The sequence below is a fragment of the Cebus imitator genome, unplaced genomic scaffold (genome assembly GCF_001604975.1).
Source record: "Cebus imitator isolate Cc_AM_T3 unplaced genomic scaffold, Cebus_imitator-1.0 Scaffold19, whole genome shotgun sequence".
In the NCBI taxonomy this organism is placed as follows: Eukaryota; Metazoa; Chordata; class Mammalia; order Primates; family Cebidae; genus Cebus; species Cebus imitator.
The window spans coordinates 10074410-10080839 of NW_016107334.1; the positions used below are offsets into that span (position 1 = coordinate 10074410).

Consider the following 6430-nt stretch of genomic DNA (forward strand, 5'->3'; position numbering starts at 1 on the left):
GCCACCATGCCCAGCTAATTTTTTGTATTTTTGGTAGAGACAGGGTTTCACCATGTTGACCAGGATGGTCTCGATCTCTTGACCTCGTGATCCACCCGCCTCGGCCTCCCAAAGTGCTGGGATTACAGGCTTGAGCCACCGTGCCCGGCCCTATAATATCTTTAGTCCATTCCATTGGTCTATTGTTCCCTAGTTGAAAATTAATTAGTAGGTTATGACCTGAAATTTTACATAGTATAATGAAATGAAATAGAAAACATCAATACTCATAAGTATTGTTTTATGAAACTATTATTTCAGAATTGTGTATGTGTCCTAAGTTGAGATATAAAAAGTATTTCTTACTATCAGTAATGCTCAAAACGTTTGAAAACCACTGCAATAGTGTAATCTACATAACAATCACTGAGGAAAATTCAAGTTGCATATGAGTTTATAGTCATCATCTAGAAAAGCTCTGAAGCTTTACTCTTACACAATTAGTTATAGCCCAGAATTCCACATAAAGCAGATCTCCGTTGTAACCAAGCCAGGTAAAGCCAGTTACAGCTAATGGGATAGGAAGAGCTCATTACGAAACCCTGTAACTTTGACCCAAAGTGGAATTTGGTAATGATCCTGTGATGTGAACACCACAAATGAAAACTGCTAATCTGCAGAATTTGACATTTGTTCAGCATCAGCATATTGTATGTTTTTGAACTTTTAATCATATGTCAAACAAGAAAACAAACTTTGAGTGGAAGAAATTTAAGCCAAGCTAGTTAATAATGTCAAGTCATCTTCCTTATTGAAGAAAATGCTTTCAGAATTTTTGCTTAAATTTTAAAATGATTAGTTTATTGTTCAGCCTGTGTCCAGATCAATCTAATCAACAAGTATTCATTGACTATCCAACAAAATATGTCTGGCAGAGAAATCAAAATAAAACAAATAAACCTTATCCCAGCAGAGAATTAAATGGATTATCACATGATTTTTCTTCACTAAGTACTTCATTTTACAACATGAATATAGTAAGTAAAAATGGTTTCAAATTCTTTAATGTAATATTTTATCTCTTCAAATAACCTAAATACACACCTTACCTGTGAATTTTACACTTTTCCCATTAATGAAAAATGCATTTATCTTTCAGTTGTGCTTTCATATTATGTACATGCACACATGTGTGTGTATGTGTGTGAGTGTGTGTTTACAAATCCTGAGCAGACAGATTTGGGAATTTTGGTTAAATATCTTAGTTTCCTGGTATTTCCTAAAAATTTAACTCAGGAAACAATAAAAAGGAAACTTTCCATTAAATTGAAACATATAATCCCACCACCAGCACAAATCCTCTCCACAGAGTTTCCAGTGGCCAGGTAGGCCAAAAAATACCCAAAACCCTTTAACTTTATATTTGAGTAGCATGAAGATATGCACAGATGGAGAAATTTAAAATTCTCATACATGGGAAACATAAAATTTGTTTCATGGTCACCTAAACCAAATCCCCTTCTCTTCAGAGCTATTTTCTATTTATTAAGAGTGGAACTTCTCAGCCTTGAAATTATGATAATAACAACCTTTGGAAGTGATCGAACTGAAGCCCATTTACAATTGAACATCTGTCCACCATTAGCAGAAAGTTCTGTGGAGAATTGTGGCTATTAGTTTTACACAAGGTCAAAGCTTAATCTCTCTGCTCACTTGCCCATTGGGGTTTTTATATATAAGCCCTAATTTATTTATTTTAATTAGACTTTTAGCTGTGTTTATGTTTTCATCATTTTAAATCCCAGCTACAAGGAGAAATCTCAAGGCAACACATACAGTATGGCTGTTGAAGGATGGGCTTGATTGCACGGGGCTTAGGTAAGTTAAGTCTCACTACTTTAGAATGCCTTCTTTCATGCTGTCAACTGTCTGGTCTGTCTAGAGTTGGCACAAGGATTTCTTCAGTCATCCTAGGTTCACTCAATAAACAAAACCACAAACTCTGGCTGTATAAGATCAATTAGATTGTTGTATTGTGTGTTGAGGTGTTTCCAGGAAAAAGAAGAATATACCTGCATCTGATTCCAGAGACACCTTCCCTATGTTCCTCTCTCCTATCTCTCTACTAAGATCTGCAGTTTCTCAGGATTCAAACATGGGGACAGATTGCCAACACACCGTTCTTGATGCCAGCTGACCTACTCGATGAACTTGATGGCAGGCTTTTTGCCAATAAGTAAGTCATGCTTTTGTCTCAAATCTATCCTTATAAAGGTATACAACTGCAGGTCAGTCTTTGCATTGTATCCCTAAATTCATGTTGGAGAGGCCTTAGAAAATCCAAGGCTGTTGTGTGGATGGCTTGGGGCCCAAGATAAATGAACAGCTGCCACGATACACTTCACGCTCTGTGAGTAGAGGGAGCTCCCTTGGAGCCATCCCAGCACCTTCCTCCCACGAGTACTCCGCCAGCTCCTGGCAGTGCTTCTGCTGTGGCGTGGAGGCCAGGGAAAACCCATATAAACTCTGTGTGTGTGTGCGTGTCTGTATGTGTATGTGTCTGTGTGTATGTGTGCAAAACTGTAACTTTCCTGGCCTACCACAACAAACTGACTTTTGAAAAATAAGTATCTGATGTTCTTGCTTTTTGCCTGATTTTACTGTGCTTCGGAGGACTTTTGGCACAGGACATTCATTACTTTGCTTAAGAGGCTGTTTGAAAGCTGGATCCGCTCCACAAAAAAAGAGAATCACAAAGTGATTTCCCAAATTAGTTGGGTGTGGTGGTGCGCGCCTGTACTCCCAGCTACTTGAGAGGCTGAGGCAGGAGAACTGCTTGAACCCGGGAAGTAGAGGTTGTGGTGAACCAGGATCACACCACTGCACTCCAGCCTGGGAGACAGAGAGGCAGACTGTCTGGAGAAAAAAAAAAAAAGGTGCACTAGGATATAAAGAACAAGTACCAGTGGAAAGGCAACTACGTGAGGGCAGGGACTTGTCTACTTTGTTCACTGCCGATACCCCCAAGCTTACAACAGGATCCAACATGTCAAGAGCATGAAGAAATCACTGTAAAACAGATCAATGAATGCTATTTACCAAGGGCCTACCCTCTGTCAGGTCCAATGGAAGGCATTTGACATATCCTGCCTTTGTATGCCTTGTAATAAACAACTTTGTTTGATGGATGTTATAATATTATCTTATAAATAAGGAAACTGAAGTTTGAAGAATTTTACTGAGACCGGGTGTGGTGGCTCACACCTGGAATCCCAGCACTTTAGGAGACTGAGGTGGGCAGATCACTTGAGGCTAGGAGTTCGAGACCAGACTGGCCAACATGGCGAAACCCCATCTCTAATAAAAATACAAAAAAAAAAAAAAATAGCTAGGTGTGGTGTCACATGCCTGTAATCCCAGCTATTCGGCAGGCTGAGGCAGGAGAATCACTTGAACCCAGAAGTCAGAGGTTGCAGTGAGCCAAGGTCACACCACTGTACTCCAGCCTCAGTGACAGAACAAGACACTCCATCTCAAAAAAAGAAAAGGAAATTCACTGACTTGCCAGGGTCACAGTTAGTAAGCAGGATGCAGGAATTTGAATTTTGATCTGTCTTTCTAGTCCACGTTCTGTCCACCACACCATGCCTTCACCCCAACAGCAGAAGCAGGCTATTGATTGACTGATTTGGCCTTTTGTTATAAGATACCAAGTTCAAGTATTTGAATATTATCATGGCTTCAGAAATCCCTCCCAACAACAAGGAGGGGTTCATGGAATAGAACGGGAATATAGAATGGGCTCAAATCATACATCTTAGTGTGCAGAAAGGCAGTAAAGCTGTGGCTTTCTCGCTTCCCTGCTGTACCGCTGTAAATCTCACTAAGCCTCAATTCCTCATCTGAAAGTGACATATCATGAGCCCTAAATGGAAAAATGCATGTACACATAGCAAGGATTTAGTAAATGTAGATCATTATTAGCCCAGAATTATCTTCAAACTTATGTAAATTGATATTTTAGAAAAAGGCAGAAATATCATTAACAAGAGGACCACACAATGATTACTTTTATGAACATATGCCTATTTTCTCTTTAAAGAACTTGTCTCCTTATCCAGAAATTCTACTGATGAAATTATAAATGGAAACCCCTTTTAAGAAACACATAAGGCTTGTAGGGGGAAGGCAATGAAAAGGTGAAGTTTAAAGTCAAACACTCACTTATGGAAGAGAAGGCACTTGAACATTGAGGGTTAATGAACACATTAAAATTCATTATCTGGTCAGCCCTAAAGATTTATTTTCCTTGCTTTGTGCAAAGCTTTCAAAAAAACTAAAATGCTTAACAAAACATTCTTGCTAAACATTTGCTTGGATCAGAAAAGGTAGTTTGATTTTGCTTCATTTTTCTGTGGGAGACTGGCAGTCTTAGAACTAAACACCTCATTTCTCCTGGCATAACACTGAGCACTGCATCTCTCAAGACAGAGGCAGCTTAGGAAGGCTTGCCACTGTGGGGTGGGCAAGTCCCACCTTGTTCTCAGTTTAAGGCAATGGGCTTTGCCATGCCACCTGGCAAGGATCTGTGGTGACCCTTTCATTCCACCTGGAGTCAGGGCTTTCCAATAAACCAAGCCATGCTGAGCATTCAGCCGCGTGTGATTTCACTCCCCAAGCCATTCTTCCAAACTCTCAATGAATCAGTTTAAACTGGCCCGAGAACAAGGAATGCAGGTCAGGAGTGGAAGCTTGGACTCAACGTTTACCCTCCACTACTGAACACTTCCGAGCAAAACTCTACAAAGCAAAGGGCCCCAAGTCTGTCTTTTCTGTATTTCTCCCAAACATCAGCCAAAAATGAACATTTTCTCATTTGGCTGCCTCTCCCCACCTCTCTCTGTCTCCTCTCCCTCTCTCTGTTACGAGCCCAGGCACACACACACATAGGCTCACACACGGAATCACGGCCACCTTGGTTTTCAAAGTCTCCAAATACTAACATCAATGAGATGGCGCCTACCTTTCTGAAATGTCAGCCCACAAAAGGTGCCCCTTGCTCGTGAAGTGCAGTCAGAGTGGCTTCCAGCGTTCCAGCCAGCTCCGTTCTCATCAGAGAGCAACACCCCTCATCTCTGCATACCTCTGAAATTTCCTTCAGAGACCCACCCTCTACAAGTTGCAAGTCGAGATTTCTGACTGAGGGCAGTCAGTGACGTGAAGCGAAGCTACTGGATGGCGCCCTCAGGTTCTTCCTGATGGGATGTTGCTTCCTGTTTCACCACTTGGAAAGGAGAAAACTGGAATTCAGTCAGACATGGAGTTACAAATGCATCAGTTGCCTCATCTTTGTTGCCTTGTGGTACACACGGTCATTCGTCAACTGCTGAACAGGATGATCTTGCTGTTTGTATCAAAAGGGAAGGGCTTAAGTGCAGAGAGAACCCTGAAATACCAGTCACAACCCTGCACTGTCCTAGGAGCTGGTTTGACAAGTACAGTACCCTCCAGAAAACAGGCAGGGCTTCTTGCTAACTAAATCACCTCCATGCCACAAAACTCATCCACTAAGGAGCACTGGTCCACAGGAATGTGATTTCTCTGCCTGCTTCCTAGGAATTAAGAACAAAAATCACTTTTTAAAATCATATAACCACCAAAAAATAGTGTGGCAGTCTTTTCTATTTAGAACAGTCAGACATAATTCACATTGTTTTTGTTTGTCTCAAAGAGCAATCATCATAGACAAAGACAGACAAGCTCATTAGCATCAGGGAATAAACACTGTTGCTTGTCTCCGTGTGCTTGAACCACTACAATTTCAAAGACAGGTGTGGATGCATTTTATAGTGTTTATTTCAGATGTTGTACTTTTTGAAGCCATTTTCACTTTCTCTTGCCTGAAGATGAAACAACTCTGGGCTTGGATTATTTAAAGGTGCTTTGACAAGTAGAGAGCTTCAACAAGTTGATTCCTGTATCAGTCATAAACCACACATCAGCAGCACCGCCCACTCTGACAGCCTGATTCTCATTAGCTGTCTTCAACTGCTGAAAGACATTTTTCTTATTTCATCAGCTAGCAGATGACAGCAAATTAAAAATGAACTAGATGCAGTAAAGGGAATCACCAGTTTCCCATTCATTGAAGCTCCAAAATTTCTCAGATTTCACTCATGAATTTAGAGAGAGTACTGATAAACGCCCTTTCTTTCACTGGGTACTTCTCACTCCATGCTTCCCAGTCTGCCTTTCTCTTCGAAGACTTTCTCTCTTTCAGTACTAGGCTCATACATTTTTAAAACCATCCGGCAGAAGGGTTGAACTTAAAGCAGGCTGGTGACTAACTGAGGCAGACTGTCGGGTCAGGCCTTCCTCGTTTCCTCCAGGAGATCACTGCTGAACTGGTTTCCTGCCATGAGGCGTTCTAGATCAGGTCCATCTTCGTCCA

The 6430-nt window shown here is 41.1% G+C and overlaps 1 protein-coding gene across 2 annotated transcripts in view; it reads right to left on the reverse strand.

Moving 5' to 3' along the window:
• Positions 1-5454, reverse strand: part of CERS3 (ceramide synthase 3) — a 104773-nt gene extending 99319 nt beyond the window's left edge. Inside the window, exon 1 of one of the 2 annotated variants that reach the window (XM_017518759.2) lies at positions 5003-5454. The gene's annotated coding sequence lies outside the window, so the exon portion shown is untranslated. The remainder of the gene's footprint in view (positions 1-5002) is intronic. The other variant, XM_037735062.1, reaches the window with a different exon arrangement.
• Positions 5455-6430: the final 976 nt, after the last annotated feature.